The sequence below is a fragment of the Ranitomeya variabilis genome, chromosome 1 (assembly GCF_051348905.1).
Source record: "Ranitomeya variabilis isolate aRanVar5 chromosome 1, aRanVar5.hap1, whole genome shotgun sequence".
In the NCBI taxonomy this organism is placed as follows: domain Eukaryota; kingdom Metazoa; phylum Chordata; class Amphibia; order Anura; family Dendrobatidae; genus Ranitomeya; species Ranitomeya variabilis.
In genome coordinates this window covers 548835626-548854947 of record NC_135232.1, presented here as the reverse complement: position 1 = coordinate 548854947, position 19322 = coordinate 548835626, and the positions used below count along the sequence as shown (strand labels likewise).

The 19322-nt window shown below is 45.1% G+C and overlaps 1 protein-coding gene across 4 annotated transcripts in view; it reads left to right on the top strand.

The window, feature by feature from the left end:
• SNX27 (sorting nexin 27) overlaps positions 1-19322 on the top strand; it is a 39755-nt gene that overhangs the window by 4376 nt on the left and 16057 nt on the right. The window lies entirely within an intron of this gene.

Sequence of the window (19322 nt, the reverse complement as noted above, 5' to 3'; positions counted from 1 at the left end):
AGTGGTGCTCTGCAGTGTATACAGGACAGGAGAAGTGGTACTGTGCAGTGTATATATACAGGACAGGAGGAGTGGTACTGTGCAGTGTATATATACAGGACAGGAGGAGTGGTACTGTGCAGTGTATATATACAGGACAGGAGGAGTGGTACTGTGCAGTGTATATATACAGGACAGGAGGAGTGGTACTGTGCAGTGTATATATACAGGACAGGAGGAGTGGTACTGTGCAGTGTATATATACAGGAGGAGTGGTACTGTGCAGTATATATACAGGACAGGAGGAGTGGTACTGTGCAGTGTATATATACAGGACAGGAGGAGTGGTACTGTGCAGTGTATATATACAGGACAGGTGGAGTGGCACTGCAGTGTGTATACACAAGACAGAATAAGTGGTACTGTGCAGTGTATATATACAGGACAGGAGGAGTGGTACTGTGCAGTGTGTATATATATATATATATATACAGGACAGGAGGAGTGGTACTGTGCAGTGTATATATACAGGACAGGTGGAGTGGCACTGCAGTGTGTATACACAAGACAGAATAAGTGGTACTGTGCAGTGTATATATACAGGACAGGAGGAGTGGTACTGTGCAGTGTGTATATATATATATACAGGACAGGAGGAGTGGTACTGTGCAGTGTATATATACAGGACAGGAGGAGTGGTACTGTGCAGTGTATACAGTCATGGTCAAAAGTATTGACACCCCTGCAATTCTGTCAGATAATACTCAGTTTCTTCCTGAAAATGATTGCAATCACAAATTCTTTGGTATTATTATCTTCATTTAATTTGTCTTAAATGAAAAAACACAAAAGAGAATGAAGCAAAAAGCAAAACATTGATCATTTCACACAAAACTCCAAAAATGGGCCAGACAAAAGTATTGGCACCCTCAGCCTAATACTTGGTTGCACAACCTTTAGCCAAAATAACTGCGACCAACCGCTTACGGTAACCATCAGTGAGTTTCTTACAATGCTCTGCTGGAATTTTGGACCATTCTTCTTTGGCAAACTTCTCCAGGTCTCTGATATTTGAAGGGTGCCTTCTCCAAACTGCCATTTTTAGATCTCTCCACAGGTGTTCTATGGGATTCAGGACTGGACTCATTGCTGGCCACCTTAGAAGTCTCCAGTGCTTTCTCTCAAACCATTTTCTAGTGATTTTTGAAGTGTTTTGGGTCATTGTCCTGCTGGAAGACCCATTACCTCTGAGGGAGACCCAGCTTTCTCACACTGGGCCCTACATTATGCTGCAAAATTTGTTGGTAGTCTTCAGACTTCATAATGCCATGCACACGGTCAAGCAGTCCAGTGCCAGAGGCATCAAAGCAACCCGAAAACATCAGGGAACCTCCGCCATGTTTGACTGTAGGGACTGTGTTCTTTTCTTTGAATGCCTCTTTTTTTCTCCTGTAAACTCTATGTTGATGCCTTTGCCCAAAAAGCTCTACTTTTGTCTCTTGTGACCAGAGAACATTCTTCCAAAACATTTTAGGCTTTTTCAGGTAAGTTTTGGCAAACTCCAGCCTGGCTTTTTTATGTCTCGGGGTAAGAAGTGGGGTCTTCCTGGGTCTCCTACCATACAGTCCCTTTTCATTCAGACGCCGATGGATGGTACGGGTTGACACTGTTGTACCCTCGGACTGCAGGGCAGCTTGAACTTGTTTGGATATTAGTTGAGGTTCTTTATCCAACATCCGCACAATCTTGCGTTGAAATCTCTTGTCAATTTTTCTTTTCCGTCCACATCTAGGGAGGTTAGCCACAGTGCCATTGGCTTTAAACTTCTTGATGACACTGCGCACGGTAGACACAGGAACATTCAGGTCTTTGGAGATGGACTTGTAGCCTTGAGATTGCTCATGCTTCCTCACAATTTGGTTTCTCAAGTCCTCAGACAGTTCTTTGGTCTTCTTTCTTTTCTCCATGCTCAATGTGGTACACACAAGGACACAGGTTGAGTCAACTTTAATCCATGTCAACTGGCTGCAAGTGTGATTTAGTTATTGCCAACACCTGTTAGGTGCCACAGATAAGTTACAGGTGCTGTTAATTACACAAATTAGAGAAGCATCACATGATTTTTCGAACAGTGCCAATACTTTTGTCCACCCCATTTTTTATGTTTGGTGTGGAATTATATCCAATTTGGCTTTAGGACAATTTTTGTGTTTTTTCATTTAACCCCTTCCTGACATCGGACGTACTATCCCGTCGGTGGGGTGGGCCCCCATGACCACGGACGGGATAGTACGTCCAGCGCGATCGGCGGCGCTCACGGGGGGAGCGCGGCCGATCGCGGCTGGGTGTCAGCTGCCTATCGCAGCTGACATCCGGCACTATGTGCCAGGAGCGGTCACGTACCGCTCCCGGCACATTAACCCCCGGCACACCGCGATCAAACATGATCGCGATGTGCCGGCGGTGCAGGGAAGCATCGCGCAGGGAGGGGGCTCCCTGCGGGCTTCCCTGAGCCCCCCGCAGCAACGCGATGTGATCGCGTTGCTGAGAGGGTCTTACCTCCCTCCCTGCCTGCTCCAGACCCGGATCCAAGATGGCCGCGGATCCGGGTCCTGCAGGGAGGGAGGTGGCTTCACAGAAGCCTGCTCAGAGCAGGCACTGTGAAGCAGCCTGCACTTCTCTCAGATCGGTGATCTGTCAGAGTGCTATGCAAACTGGCAGATCACCGATCTGTATTGTCCCCCCCCCTGGGGCAAAGTAAAAAAGTAAAAAAAAATTTCCGAATGTGTAAAAATAAAAAAAAAATTCCAGAATAATGAAAAAAAAAAAAAAAAAAATATACCCATAAATACATTTCTTTATCTAAATAAAAAAAACAATAAAAGTACACGTATTTAGTATCGCCGCGTCCGTAACGACCCGACCTATAAAACTGGCCCACTAGTTAACCCCTTCAGTAAACACCGTAAGAAAAAAAAAAGAGGCAAAAAACAACGCTTTATTATCATACCGCCGAACAAAAAGTGGAATAACACGCGATCAAAAAGACAGATATAAATAACCATGGTACCGCTGAAAGCGTCATCTTGTCCCGCAAATAACAAGCCGCCATACAGCATGATCAGCAAAAAAATAAAAAAGTTATAGTCCTGAGAATAAAGCGATGCAAAAATAATTATTTTTTCCATAAAATAGTTTATCATATAAAAGCGCCAAAACATAAAAAAATAATATAAATGAGGTATCACTGTAATCGTACTGACCCGAAGAATAAAACTGCTTATCAATTTTACCAAACGCGGAACGGTATAAACGCCTCCCCCAAAAGAAATTCATGAATAGCTGGTTTTTGGTCATTCTGCCTCACAAAAATCGGAATAAAAAGCGATCAAAAACTGTCACATGTCCGAAAATGTTACCAATAAAAACGTCAACTCGTCCCGCAAAAAACAAGACCTCACATGACTCTGTGGACCAAAATATGGAAAATTTATAGCTCTCAAAATGTGGTAACGCAAAAAATTATTTTTTGCAATGAAAAGCGTCTTTCAGTGTGTGACGGCTGCCAATCATAAAAATCCGCTAAAAAACTCGCTATAAAAGTAAATCAAACCCCCCTTCATCACCCCCTTAGTTAGGGAAAAAAAAAAAAAGTATTTCCATTTTCCCATTAGGGCTAGGGTTGGAGCTAGGGTTAAGGCTACAGTTAGGGTTGGGGCTAAAGTTACGGTTAGGGTTTAGATTACACTTACGGTTGGGAATAGGGTTGGGATTAGGGTTAGGGGTGTGTCAGGGTTAGAGGTGTGGTTAGGGTTACTGTTGGGATTAGGGTTAGGGGTGTGTTTGGATTAGGGTTTCAGTTATAATTGGGGGGGTTTCCACTGTTTCGGCACATCAGGGGCTCTCCAAACGCGACATGGCGTCCGATCTCAATTCCAGCCAATTCTGCGTTGAAAAAGTAAAACGGTGCTCCTTCCCTTCCGAGCTTTCCCGTGTGCCCAAACAGGGGTTTACCCCAACATATGGGGTAGCAGCGTACTCGGGACAAATAGGACAACAACCTTTGGGGTCCAATTTCTCCTGTTACCCCTGGGAAAATACAAAACTGGGGGCTAAAAAATAATTTTTGTGGGAAAAAAAAAATATTTTTTATTTTCACGGCTCTGCGTTATAAACTGTAGTGAAACACTTGGGGGTTCAAAGTTCTTACAACACATCTAGATAAGTTCCTTGGGGGGTCTAGTTTCCAAAATGGGGTCACTTGTGCGGGGCTTCTACTGTTTAGGTACATTAGGGGCTCTGCAAACGCAATTTGACGCCTGCAGACCATTCCATCTAAGTCTGCATTCCAAATGGCGCTCCTTCCCTTCCGAGCCCTCCCATGCATCCAAACGGTGGTTCCCCCCACATATGGGGTATCAGCGCACTCAGGACAAATTGGACAACAACTTTTGGGGTCCAATTTCTCCTGTTACCCTCGGGAAAATACAAAACTGGGGGCTGAAAAATAATTTTTGTGGGAAAAAATGTTAGTTTTATTTTTACGGCTCTGCATGATAAACTTCTGTGAAGCCCTTGGTGGGTCAAAGCGCTCAAAACACATCTAGATAAGTTCCTTAGGGGGTCTACTTTCCAACATGGTGTCACTTGTGGGGGGTTTCTACTGTTTAGGTACATTAGGGGCTCTGCAAACGCAATGTGACGCCTGCAGACCATTCCATCTAAGCCTGCATTCCAAATGGCACTCCTTCCTTTCCGAGCCCTCCCATGCGCCCAAACAGTGGTTCTCCCCACATATGGTGTATCATCGCACTCAGGGCAACTTGGACAACAAATTTTGGGGTCCAATTTCTCCTGCTACCCTCGGGAAAATACAAAACTGGGGGCTAAAAAAATAATTTTTGTGGGAAAAAATTTTTGTTTTATTTTTACGGCTCTGCATTATTAACTTCTGTGAAGCCCTTGGTGGGTCAAAGCGCTCAAAACACATCTAGATAAGTTCCTTAGGGGGTCTACTTTACAAAATGGTGTCACTTGTGGGGGGTTTCAATGTTTAGGCACATCAGTGGCTCTCCAAACGCAACATGGCGTCCCATCTCAATTCCTGTCAATTTTGCATTGAAAAGTCAAACGGTGCTACTTCCCTTCCGAGCTCTCCCATGCGCCCAAACAGTGGTTTACCCCCACATATGGGGTATCAGCGTACTCAGGACAAATTGTACAACAACTTTTGGGGTCCAATTTCTTCTCTTACCCTTGGGAAAATAAAAAATTGGGGGTGAAAAGATAATTTTTGTGAAAAAATACGATTTTTTATTTTTACGGTTCTGCATTATAAACTTCTGTGAAGCACTTGGTGGGTCAAAGTGCTCACCACACCTCTAGATAAGTTCCTTAGGGGGTCTACTTTCCAAAATGGTGTCACTTGTGGGGGGTTTCAATGTTTAGGCACATCAGTGGCTCTCCAAACGCAACATGACGTCCCATCTCAATTCCAGTCAATTTTGCATTGAAAAGTCAAATGGCGCTCCTTCGCTTCCGAGCTCGGTCATGCGCACAAACAGTGGTTTACCCCCACATATGGGGTATCGGCGTACTCAGGACAAATTGTACAACAACTTTTGGGGTCCATTTTCTCCTGTTACCCTTGGTAAAATAAAACAAATTGGAGCTGAAGTAAATTTTTTGTGAAAAAAAAGTTAAATGTTCATTTTTATTTAAACATTCCAAAAATTCCTGTGAAGCACCAGAAGGGTTAATAAACTTCTTGAATATGGTTTTAAGCACCTTGAGGGGTGCAGTTTTTAGAATGGTGTCACACTTGGGTATTTTCTATCATATAGACCCCTCAAAATGACTTCAAATGAGATGTGGTCCCTAAAAAAAAAAAATGGTGTTGTAAAAATGAGAAATTGCTGGTCAACTTTTAACCCTTATAACTCCCTAACAAAAAAAATTTTGGTTCCAAAATTGTGCTGATGTAAAGTAGACATGTGGGAAATGTTACTTATTAAGTATTTTGTGTGACATATCTCTGTGATTTAAGGGCATAAAAATTCAAAGTTGGAAAATTGCAAAATTTTCGCCAAATTTCCATTTTTTTTTGCAAATAAACGCAGGTAATATCAAAGAAATTTTACCACTATCATGAAGTACAATATGTCACGAGAAAACAGTGTCAGAATCGCCAAGATCTGTTGAAGTGTTCCAGAGTTATAACCTCATAAAGGGACAGTGGTCAGAATTGTAAAAATTGGCCCGGTCATTAATGTGCAAACCACCCTTGGGGGTGAAGGGGTTAAGACAAATTAAATGAAGATAATACCAAAGAATTTGTGTTTGCAATCATTTTCAGGAAGAAACTGAGTATTATCTGACAGAATTGCAGGGGTGTCAATACTTTTGGCCATGACTCTATATACAGGACAGGAGGAGTGGTACTGTGCAGTGTATATATACAGGACATGAGTGGTACTGTGCAGTGTATATATACAGGACAGGAGGAGTGGTTCTGTGCAGTGTATATGTACAGGACAGGAGGAGTGGTACTGTGCAGTGTATATATACAGGACAGGATGAGTGGTACTGTGCAGTGTATATATATATACAGGACAGGATGAGTGGTACTGTGCAGTGTATATATACAGGACAGGAGGAGCGGTACTGTGCAGTGTATATACAGTGCAGACCAAAAGTTTGGACACACCTCATTTAAAGATTTTTCTGTATTTTCATGACTATGAAAATTGTACATTCACACTGAAGGCATCCAAACTATGAATTAACACATGTGGCATTATATACTTAACAAAAAAGTGTGAAACAACTGAAATTGTCTTATATTCTAGGTTCTTCAAAGTAGCCACCTTTTGCTTTGATGACTGCTTTGCACACTCTTGGCATTCTCTTGATGATGTTCAAGAGGTAGTCACCGGGAATGGTCTCCCAACAATCTTGAAGGAGTTCCCAGAGATGCTTTGCACTTGTTGGCCCTTTTGCCTTCACTCTGCGGTCCAGGTCACCCCAAACCATCTCGATTGGGTTCAGATCTGGTGACTGTGGAGGCCAGGTCATCCGGTGTAGTACCCCATCACTCTCCTTCTTGGTCAAATAGCCCTTACACAGCCTGGAAGTGTGTTTGGGGTCATTGTCCTGTTCAAAAATAAATGATGGTCCAACTAAACGCAAACCGGATGGAATAGCATGCTGCTGCAAGATGCTGTGGTAGTCATGCTTGTTCAGTATGCCTTCAATTTTGAATAAATCCCCAACAGTGTCACCGGCAAAGCACCCCCACACCATCACACCTCCTCCTCCATGCTTCACGGTGGGAACCAGGCATGTAGAGTCCATCTGTTCACCTTTTCTGTGTCGCACTGGAAGACACGGTGGTTGGAACCAAAGATCTCAAATTTGGACTCATCAGACCAAAGCACAGATTTCCACAGGTCTAATGTCCATTCCTTGTGTTCTTTAGCCCAAACAAGTCTCTTCTGCTTGTTGCCTGTTCTTAGCAGTGGTTTCCTAGCAGCTATTTTACCATGAAGGCCTGCTGCACAAAGTCTCCTTTTAACAGTTGTTGTAGAGATGTGTCTGCTGCTAGATCTCTGTGTGGCATTGACCTGGTGTCTAATCTGAGCTGCTGGTGACTCAGATAAACTTATCCTCAGAAGTAGAGGTGACTCTTGCTCTTCCTTTCCTGGGGCGGTCCTCATGTGAGCCAGTTTCTTTCTAGCGCTTGATGGTTTTTGCCACCGCCCTTGGGGACACTTTCAAAGTTTTCCCAATTTTTCGGACTGACTGACCTTCATTGCTTAAAGTAATGATGGCCACTCGTTTTTCTTTACTTAGCTGCTTTTTTTCTTGCCATAATCTATATATATAATTGTCTAAGGGTTTTTCCTTCTGTCTGTCTTTCTGTCTGTCTGTCTGTCTGTCTGTCTGTCCTGGAAATCCCGCCTCTCTGATTGGTCGAGGCCGCCGGGCCTCGACCAATCAGAGACGGGCACAGCATGGCGACGATGTCATAATGTAAATCCCGCGTCTCTGATTGGTCGAGGCCGCCAGGCCTCGACCAATCAGCGACGGGCACAGTATCGACGTAGATGTCATAATGGTTGCCATGGCGACGATGATGTCATAAAGGTTGCCTCGACCAATCAGCGACGGGCACAGTCTGCCACGAATTCTGGAATCATCATTGTCCATATACTACGGGGACATGCATATTCTAGAATACCCGATGCATTAGAATCGGGCCACAGTCTAGTACAAATTATAACAGTCTATTCAGTAGGACTATCAGCAGTGTAATCCACCAGACTTCTGCTCAACACAGCTGATGGTCCCAACCCCATTTATAAGGCAAGAAATCCCACTTATTAAACCTGACAGGGCACACCTGTGAAGTGAAAACCACTTCCGGTGACAACCTCTTGAAGCTCATCAAGAGAATGCCAAGAGTGTGCAAAGCAGTCATCAGAGCAAAAGGTAGCTACTTTGAAGAACCTAGAATATAAGACATATTTTCAGTTGTTTCACACTTTTTTGTTAAGTATATAATTCCACATGTGTTAATTCATAGTTTTGATGCCTTCAGTGTGAATGTACAATTTTCATAGTCATGAAAATACAGAACAATCTTTAAATGAGAAGGTGTGTCCAAACTTTTGGTCTGTACTGTGTATTTATACAGGACATGAGGAGTGGTACTGGGCAGTGTATATATACAGGACAGGAGGAGGAGTGGTGCTGTACAGTGTATATGTACAGGACAGGAGGAGGAGTGGTGCTATGCAGTGTATATACAGGACAGGAGGAGGAGTGGTGCTGTGCAGTGTATACAGTGGGCACTGAAAGTATTCAGATCTCTTTAAATTTTTCACTCTTTGTTTCATTTGCAGCCATTTGTTAAATTCAAAAAAGTTCATTTTTTTTCTCATTAATGTACCCTCTGCACCCAATCCTGACTGAAAAATAAAATCAGAAATGAAGAAATTTTTGCAAATTTATTACAAAAGAAAAACTGAAATATCACATGGTCTTAAGTATTCAGACCCTTTGCTCAGACACTCATATTTAAAGGGAACCTGTCACCCCCAATATCGATGGTGAGGTAAGCCCACCGTCATCAGGGGCTTATTCCACAGTATTCTCTAATGCTGTAGATAAGCCGCCGATGTTACCTGAAAGAGGAGAAAAAGACATTAGATTATACTCACCCAGGGGCGGTCCCGCTCCGATGGGCATCTCCGGTCCTGTCCAGCGCCTCCCATCTTCATTCCATGACATCCTCTTCTGGTCTTCACGCCGTGGCTCCGGCGCAGGCGTACTTTGCCCTGTTGAGGGCAGAGCAAAGTACTGCAGTGCGCAGGCGCCGGAAAGGTCAGAGGGGCCCGGCGCCTGCGCACTACAGTACTTTGCTCTGCCCTCAACAGGGCAAACAAAGTACGCCTGCGCCGGAGCTGCGGCGTGAAGACCAGAAGAGGATGTCATGGAATGAAGATAGGAGGCGCCGGTGCGGACCTGAGACGCCCATCGGACCGGACCGCAGCGGGACCGCCCCTGAGTGAGTATAATATAACCTCTTTTTCTCCTCTTTCAGGTAACATCGGGGGCTTATCTACAGCATTACAGAATGCTGTAGATAAGCCCCTGATGACGGTGGGCTTACCTCCTCATCGATTTTGGGGGTGACAGGTTCCCTTTAAGTCACATGCTGTCCATTTCCTTGTGATCCTCATTGAGATGGTTCTACTCCTTCATTGGAATCCAGCTGTGTTTAATTAAACTGATAGGACTTGATTTGGAAAGGCACACACCTGTCTATATAAGACCTCACAGCTCACAGTGCATGTCAGGCCAAATGATAATCATGAGGTCAAAGGAACTGGCCAAGGAGCTCAGAGACAGAATTGTGGAAAGGCACAGATCTATCCAAGGTTACAACAGAATTTCTGCAGTACTCAAGGTTCCTAAGAGCACAGTGGCCTCCATAATCCTTAAATGGAAGAAGTTTGGGACCACCAGAAGTCTTCCTAGACCTGGCTGTCCAGCCAAACTGAGCAATTGTGGGAGAGGAGCCTTGGTGAGAGAGGTAAAGAAGAACCCCAAGATCACTATGGCTGAGCTCCAGAGATGCAGTATGGAGATGGGAGAAAGTTCCATAAAGTCTACTATCACTGCAGCCCTCCACCAGTCGGGCCTTTATGGCAGAGTGGCCCGACAGAAGCCTCTCTTCAGTGCCAGACATATTAAAACCTGCACAGATTTTGATTAAAAAAAACACCTGAAGGACTCCCAGACTAAGAAATAAGATTCTCTGGTCTGATGAGACTAACAAAGACCTTTTTTGTGATAATTCTAAGCGGTATGTGTGGAGAAAGCCAGGCACTGCTCATCACCTGCCCCATACAATCCCAACAGTGAAACTCGGTGGCAGCATAATTCTATGAGGGTGTTTTTCAGCTGCAGGGACAGGACGACTGGTTGTCATTGAAGGAAACATGAATGCGGCCAAGTACAAAGATATCCTGGATGAAAACCTCTTCCAGAGTGCTCTGGACCTCAGACTTGGCCTATGGGTCACCTTCCAACAAGACAATGACCCTAAGCACACAGCTAAAATAACAAAGGAGTAACTTCAGAACAACTCTGTGACCATTCTTGACTGGCCAAGCCAGAGCGCTGACCTAAATCCAGACTTGAAAATTACTTTTCACCAACGATCACCATCCAAACTGACGGAACTGGAGAGGATCTGCAAGGAAGAATGGCAGAGGATCCCCAAATCCAAGTGTGAAAAACTTGTTGCATCATTCCCAAGAAGACTCCCTGGCTGTACTAGCTCAAAAGGTGCTTCTACTCAATACTGAGCAAAGGGTCTCAATACATATGACCATGTGATATTCCAGTTTTTATTTTTTAATAAATTTGCAAAAAACTACTATTTGGTTTTTTTTCTAGTCAAGATGGGGTGCAGAGTGTACATTAATGAGAAAAAAAAAAAGAACTTTTTTGAATTTACCAAATGGCTGCATGAAACAGAGTGAAAAATGTAAAGGAGTCTGAATACTTTCCGTACCCACTGTATATACATGACCGGAGAAGTGGTACTGTGCAGTATGTATTTACAGGAAAAGTGGTACTGTGCAGTGTATATACAGGAGAAGTGGTACCGTACAGTATGGATATTTACAGGAGAAGTGGTACTGTGCAGTGTGTTGTGATAGGGTCACTGGCATGATATGTGAGGGGAGATATGTTTCACAGAGACTGCTTTCCTCCGTGATTTAGAAACCCATAGGCTATGTACACACGTTGCGGATTGAGGTGCATAATTTTCTGCACAAAATCTGCATCTCGTGGCAGAAAACGCAGGTGCAGATTTGATGCGTTTTTGTGTGGATTTCATGCGTTTTTTACTTCTACGGATTTCTATAATGGAAGGGTGCAGAAACGCTGCAGAACCGCACAAAAGTGACATGCTCCTTTTGATCCGCAGCGTTTTCCATGTGGAATTTTCCGCACTATTAGCACAGCATTTTTTTTTCCTATTGATTTACATTGTACTGTAAATTAGTTTGCGGATCCGCAGCGTTTCTGCGCCGAAAAAACGCTGCGGATCCGCAGCACATAGCCTTAAGTTTCCTTTCAGCATAGTATGTGGTGAAGGAGTTAAGCGGCCATGTTATGGGCAGGTTTTTAGTTCAGTAGGTAAGAGATGGGCAGTATGCCTACTAACCATATTTCCACCTCAAGGGTGTGGCTGCGGAAATAAATGTCCAGACAGTTTTTTTGCTGTGTTGTGTAAAGGCAAGCAAGCCTTAGGCTGATGCTCCTGAGAGCTGACATATGTGTTAGCCCAGGAGTGCTGGGCAGCATTGTATATGAACCTTTTATTTCCTTTTGAGCCAGAAAGGCTGTTGGGGAGTCCAAGGTCTCAAGGAGCCACTGAGGGGTTACCAAAGGCTTCTGTTAAAGAACTGATCTGCTGACCATGTCACGGTCCTGGACACATAGCATCCCGTTGTCCTATGTCTGCCAAGCAGATGGATTGCAGCCTGAGCAGGCGCTGCTCGTATTATGCCTACCCAGCCTGCTGTGTGGACTATCAGCCTGGAGAGGGGCTGCTGTTATGTCACTTGACCATAAACGGAGTACTGGTTTCAGGACTCTTGGACTCCGTGAGCTTGGTAACCCTGATAAGGGCCACGCTTCCCCACCAGTTGATCACAGGGAAACATGGGTGTCCGTTGTATCCATGGGGAAGCCAAAGACTACCCTGTTGCCAGAGTGATGATTAAAACGAGCCGTGGTACGGAGTTTCATGAGGTCTGGGTAGTCAGAAACTTGCTGCACCCTGTGATAATCAGGCTGGACTTCAGCCTGTTCTGGGACTTGTGGGGAAATGCAGGGGGGTATCCAGTGTCTCAGGCAGGAGCCAGCACAACCCTGATGAATCCCCTTTGCAGTCGGAGGTTGACGACTTAGGCTACTTTCACACTAGCGTCGTGTGACGTGCGTCGCAATGCGTCGTTTAGGAGAAAAAACGCATCCTGCAAAGTTGCCCGCAGGATGCGTTTTTTCTCCATACACTTGCATTAGCGACGCATTGCGACTGTTTGCCACACGTCGCATCCGCCATGCGACGGATGTGTAGTGTTTTGGCGGACCGTCAGCACAAAAAAGTTCCATGTAACTTTTTTTGTGTGTCGTGTCCGCCATTTTCGACCGTGCATGCGCTGCCGAAACTCCGACCCCTCCTCCCCGGACACTACAATGGGGCAGCGGATGCGTTGAAAAACTGCATCCGCTGCCCCCGTTGTGCATTTATTTCACAACGTGCGTCGGTACGTCTGGCCGATGCATGGCGACGGCCCGGTCTGACGCTAGTGGGAAAGTAGCCTTACCCTTGTGTGTCCTAGCTGGTGATGAAGACGAATCGGTGATCAGGGAGATCAAGCTTCCTGAGCTGGGGGTTTCTGATGAAAATTTGGGGATGGCTCAAATGCGGGATCCTACTCTAAAAGGGGCTTTTGAAAATGTGACTGTGATTGATGGGGTTGCTCAAGAGCCGGGGGGCTAACACCAGGTACCCACACTTAGCAGTCAATATCGAATTGCTGTATATAGTGACTACACTGAGGGGAGGTGAAATAGTAGAGGAGCTGTTGGTTCCAGGTTGCTACCAGTGGGGGGTCTAGACATGGTCCATTGGCATGTTTTGGGGCGACATCTGGGGTGGAGCAAACGCAGGAGAGAATACTGCAGAGGTTCTAATTGCCGGCATGTTATCGGGAGATGTGGAATTATTGTAGGTCCTGCCAGATAACCGATCCCTCTGCGCACTTCCGAAGTCCTCTTGTCTCGTTACTGGTAATAGAAATCTCGATTGAGCGAACGGCCATGGACTTAGTGGGTTTGTTAGTTAAGTCGGCACGAAGGCACCAATATATCCCAGTGGTAATGTACTAGGCGACCCGGTACCCAGAAGCAGTACCCCAAGGAATTCTTCAGCTAAGAGTATTGCCCAGGAACTTATTTTTGCTAGGACGGGCCTGCTGAAGGGGATTCTGATAGACCAGGGAACCTCATTCATGAGCAAAGTAATGAAAGAACTCTGTATGGTCCTCCAGATTACCCAGCTGTGAACCTCAGTGTACCATCTACAGACCGACGGCTTAGAAGAGCTCTTCAATAAAACCTTAACAGCCATGCTCAGAAAGGTCATTGAGAAGGACGGTCCAGACTGGGACTACCTGCTTCCGTTTCTGCTCTTCTCCATCAGGGAAGTTCCCCAGGCCTCTACTGGCTTCTCGCCGTTCGAGCTCCTGTATGGTCGACATCTGCGAGGGCTCCTGGACATAGCCAAGCAAACGTGGGAAGCTGAGGTCATGCCACACCAGAGCATTATAGAACATGTCGCCCAGCTGCAGGAGAGAATGGCAAAAGGGATGCCTATTTTAAAGGAGCATCTTCTCCAGACACAGGCAAGGGTGTATAACTGATCAGCGAGGCTGAGGCAGTTCCAGCCAGGGGACCACGTGCTAGTGCTTATCCCCACGGTGGAGACCAAGTTCCTAGCCAAGTGGCAAGGAACATATGAGGTGGTGGAAAAACTGGGTGAAGTTAATTACAAGGTACACCAGCCGGGATGAAGGAAGCCGCACCAGGTCTATCATGTGAACTTGCTAAAACCCTGGAGAGACTGAACGCTGGACACCCCTTGCCTGAGAGCCAGTCCCAAAGTCATCGTGGGTGATGTCACCATTGCAGAGACTGACGCTGGCCCAGAGGCAACAGTGTCGGGAGCTGTTGCAGTGGAACCAAGATCTATTCTCAGAGTTGCCAGAGCATGACATGTTGACAGAACCGCGCACGTAAGGGTGAACCTTAACCCCTATAGAATTCCAGAAGCACAGAGAGAGAGGTGATATCCAATGAGGTGAAGACCTCGGGGTGATAGAGGGGTCGAAAAGTGGATGGCGGAGTCTTATCGTCCTTGTACCGCAGCCCGACTGGTTCTGCAATCACTACCGCAAGCTGAATTAAGTCTCTAGTTTTGATGCTTACCCGATTCCTCATGTGGACGAACTCATTGAGAGACTTGGAACCGCAATGTATATTACAACCCTGCACGTGAAAAAGGGCTTTTGACAGATCCCCATGTCCCAGAGTGCCAAGGAGAAACTGCCTTCTCGACACCTGATGGGTGTTTTCAATACACCAGGATGCCCTTCGGTCTACAGGTGTCTTACCGAGTCATAAATGAAGAGGTGTTTACACCTTACTTACGAAGCGCTCACTAATATACTAATTAGGCACAGACAAAAGTCTTTTTCGGTAAAACAAGATTATAAAATTTTCACCTTTGGCACAAGATTAGTTCAAAAGTTCTGACATGCAATGATCAATATCTTTATTATACAACTATATATACATAGAGATAGTAAGCATCAATACATTACCGGATATTGTAACATCACTTTCTCCTGACGGTGGACCTCGGCAGGGGGAAGGAAAAAATTCCGGCTTGCATCACAGACCAAAGTGCGTCCACTTGAAGAGTCTGGAAAAGTCCCTGCCCCCACCTAGATGCCGTCCCGTTTTATACTTAAAACTGGATCTAGTCTGGTCAAGCGTACTGGCATTTTTCTCATGTAACTTATTATTGTGCAGATCACGAGTTGTTATTGTGCAAATTCCATGCTTATCTTGTTATTCGCTCTGAGAGTATTTTCCTCCTACTACAAGAATGCTGTTGCGCGTGCGTGCATAGTTGTTTATGCCACATCTCCTCATGTAATACAAATAGGTTACTCAGAGGGCACTTCCCCGCTTCGATTTTGTCTTGTTTTACTCAGTTAATGGCAATAGATACATGAAATCACTATCTACACATACATTCAGACATTCTTGTCTCATTTGTATCACAACAGGGGGCCCCGGCCACCTTCCAGAGGACGATGGATGGGGTCTTGGCTCTGCATAAGAAGTATGCCGCAGCGTACCTCCATGACAGTGGTCTTTACCCCTGACTGGGCTAGTCATCTACCAAAAGTACAGGCGGTTCTGGATGCTTTGAGAAATGCGGGGTTCACGATAAATCCAAAAAAGTACCATAGAGAAGGGAGAGGCCAAGTACCTAGGCTATGTTGTTGGTGGAGCTGAAATTAAGCTGCAAATCAACAAGATCGAGGCGATCCAAGAGTGACCACAACCCTTTTCCAAGAAGCAAGTGAGGGCGTTTCTTGGAATTGTGGGGTACTATTGGCAATTCATTCCGAATTTCGCTATGATTGCTGCGCCATTGACAGATCTTTTTAAAGGCACCAAATCGACCATAGTTAACTGGTCTGATGACTCAGAGAATAGCGTTCCAGGGACTGAAGAGAGCTCTGTGTAAACCTCCTGATCTTGTGGCACCAGACGTCAACAAAGAGTTTGTGTCCAGACAGATGCATCAGAAGTTGGCTTGGGAGCCGTGCAATCTCAAGTAGTAAAAGGAGAAGAACATCCAATCCTGTATTTGATCCGGAAGCGCTCGTCACGCTCCTGTGAGCGCTGCCATACGTGTTGGCCCAGGAGTGCTGGACAGGACTGTTTATGAACCTTTGTTTCCTTTTGAGCCAGGAAGGTTGTTTTTCTGTTACCATTTTGTGGTTTATGATACAATAAACCACCCAGAGACCTTAACCTACTGTATGTGTGCCTGTGTCTACCTCGAGGAGCAGCTAAGTGAGCCAACTTGCCACAGTGTATATACAAGTACTATGCAGTGTTTATATACAGGAGAGGAGGAGTGGTACTGTGCAGAGTGTGTGTATGTGTATATATATATATATATATATATATATATATATATATATATATATATATATATATATATATATATATAATATTGCCTTGCGAAAGTATTCAGCCCCCTGGAACTTTTCAACCTTTTCCCTCATGCTTCAAACATAAAGATGCAAATGTAAATTTTTGGTGAAGAATCAACAAGTGGAACACAATTGTGAAGTTGAACGAAATTTATTGGTTATTTTAAAATTTTTGTGTAAATTCAATAACTGAAAAGTGGGGCATGCAATATTATTCGGCCCCTTTACTTTCAGTGCAGCAAACTCGCTATTTTCAGTTTTTGAATTTCCACAAAAAATTAAAATAACCAATAAATTTCGTTCAACTTCACAATTGTGTTCCACTTGTTGATTCTATCTTTGTTTGAAGCATGATATGTGGGAAAAGGTTGAAAAGTTCTAGGGGGCAGAATACTTTCGCAAGGCCCTGTATATGCAGGAGACGTGGTACTGTGCGGTGTGTGTGTGTGTGTGTGTGTGTGTGTGTGTGTGTGTGTGTGTGTGTATATACAGGACGCGAGAAGTGGTACTGTGCAGCTTACAGTTGGTTGCAAAAGTAATCATTCTCCTTGGCAATTTTTGTGCTTTGCTACATGACAACCTGGCATTTCACTGTTGTTTTGGATGGTTTGCATGATCATGTAAAGAACATGCATACATCGGTGAACATTTTGTATTCTTTTTATTGTGAAGCAAAGAAGAAAAAGGGACAAAATAACTGAAAACATCAGTTTTCTTAAAGGGAACCTGTCAACCTTGTGCTGCAAGGGTTAATCTGCTTAGTTGGTCTCCTGGCGTTCTCTGTCTTGGGTTGTATCAGCTTTTCTGAGTTTGTCACTCCAAGCAGGTATTAAAACCCACATTCCGACCTTGCCAGTGATGGTTACCATTACCTGATTTGGAGTTAAAGGAGTTCTGTGTTTGGAGTAGGTTGTTGGAGAGTTTTCAGGAGATTACAGCTTGGAGTTGGTTTGCATGTTTAGCCTTATTTCCCATTTGTTTTCTTCCTTTCTATTCCACCTCTGTTTCCCTTTGTTTTGTGAATGTATTGGTATGACTATAGTTGTCTTTTTTTATCCCTGTCTATCCCTGTCTGTCTGTCTGGTTAGTGTTTGCCTATACACTTCGGCCACACACCTCCTGGGGGGAACAGATAAGGAAGATAGGAGCATGGTATGATCCTCTGCATCTCCACTGTGGGGATAGGGATAGCATAGGTCGCTCCTAGTTTGAGGGATCGTGTAGATGCTTTGTCACTATGTGACAGTCTCTATGAGCTTTCCACATCTTGCCACTGTGATTTTTGTTCATTCCTCAAGGCAAATTTCTCCAGCACCTTAAGGTTAGATGGTTTCCTCTGTTGAACCACAATCGTCAAGTCTGACCACAGATTCTCAATTGGATTAAAGTCTGAGCTTTGACTTAAGCTGGAGTCACACTAAACGACTTACCAACGATCACGACCAGCGATACGACCTGGCTGTGATCGTTGGTAAGTCGTTGTGTGGTCGCTGGGGAGCTGTCACACAGACAGCTCTCTCCAGCGACCAACGATCAGGGGAACGACTTCGGCATCGTTGAAACTGTCTTCAACGATGCCGAAGTCCCCCTGCAGCACCCGGGTAACCAGGGTAAACATCAGGTTACTAAGTGCAGGGCTGCGCTTAGTAACCCGATATTTACCCTGGTTACCATTGTAAAAGTAAAAAAAAAAACACTACATACTCACATTCTGATGTCTGTCACGTCCCCCGCCGGCGTCCACAGGGTTAAAACTGCTTTCGGCAAGAGCGCTGCTAATGCACGCGTGTGAATGTCAGCGCCGGCAGTAACAGCGGTGACATCACCGCTGTGCTCTGCTTTACGGCCGGCGCTGACAGTCAGTGCAGGGAAGCTCTCGGCAGCAGCGCGTACATTAGCAGCGCTCTTGCCGAAAGCCATTTTAACCCTGTGGACGCCGGGGGACGTGACAGACATCAGAATGTGAGTATGTACTGTTTTTGTTTTTTTTTAACTTTTACAATGGTAACCAGGGTAAATATCGGGTTACTAAGCGCGGCCCTGCGCTTAGTAACCCGATATTTACCCTGGTTACAAGTGAACACATCGCTGGATCGGCGTCACACACGCCGATCCAGCGATGACAGCGGGTGATCAGCGACCAAAAAATGTTCCTGATCATTCCCCAACGACCAACGATCTCCCAGCAGGGGCCTGATCGTTGGTCGCTGTCACACATAACGAGATCGTTAGCGGGATCGTTGCTACGTCACCAAAAGCGTGACGTTGCAACGATATCGTTGTGTGACTCAGCCTTTAGCCACACCAAAATATACATGCTTCCCCTTCAACCACTGTAGTGTTGATTTAGCAGTATGTGTTGGGTCATTGTCTTGTTGGAAGGTGAATGTGATGACACCGCATTTAATCTTAATTATCCAGACATCTATTTCCAGTAGGCTAAAGGTACCGTCACACTCAGCGACGCTGCGGCGATATAGACAACGAGCCGACCTAAACTAGATCACTGGAGCGTCGCTGTAGAGACGTCAAACACAGCAACTCCAGAACGATGCAGGAGCGATCCAGTGACGTAACAGCGACTCACTTCTCGTTCTCGCTGGTTGTTAGCTCCATGTCAAACAGCCGGAGTGTACCGACTGGCTAGAAGGAGATGCTGCGACGCCCCCTATGCTCGTTGCAGGCGTCATTGCTTTTGATGTTAAACATGACGATACACGCCGACCTGGCGACGAAATAAAGTTCTGGACTTCTAGCTCCGACCTGCGATGGCACAGCGGGATCCAGATCGCTGCTGCGTGTCAAACACGAGATCGCTATCCAGGACGCTGCAACGTCACGGATTGTTGTCGTTCTCTTTGCAAAGTTGCTGAGTGTGACGGTACCTTAAGAGAAGTAGGCTATTATCTTTTTGTTGACTATTGAATTTGTTTTTCTTTAGTTGGTCAAAAAATAGACTAT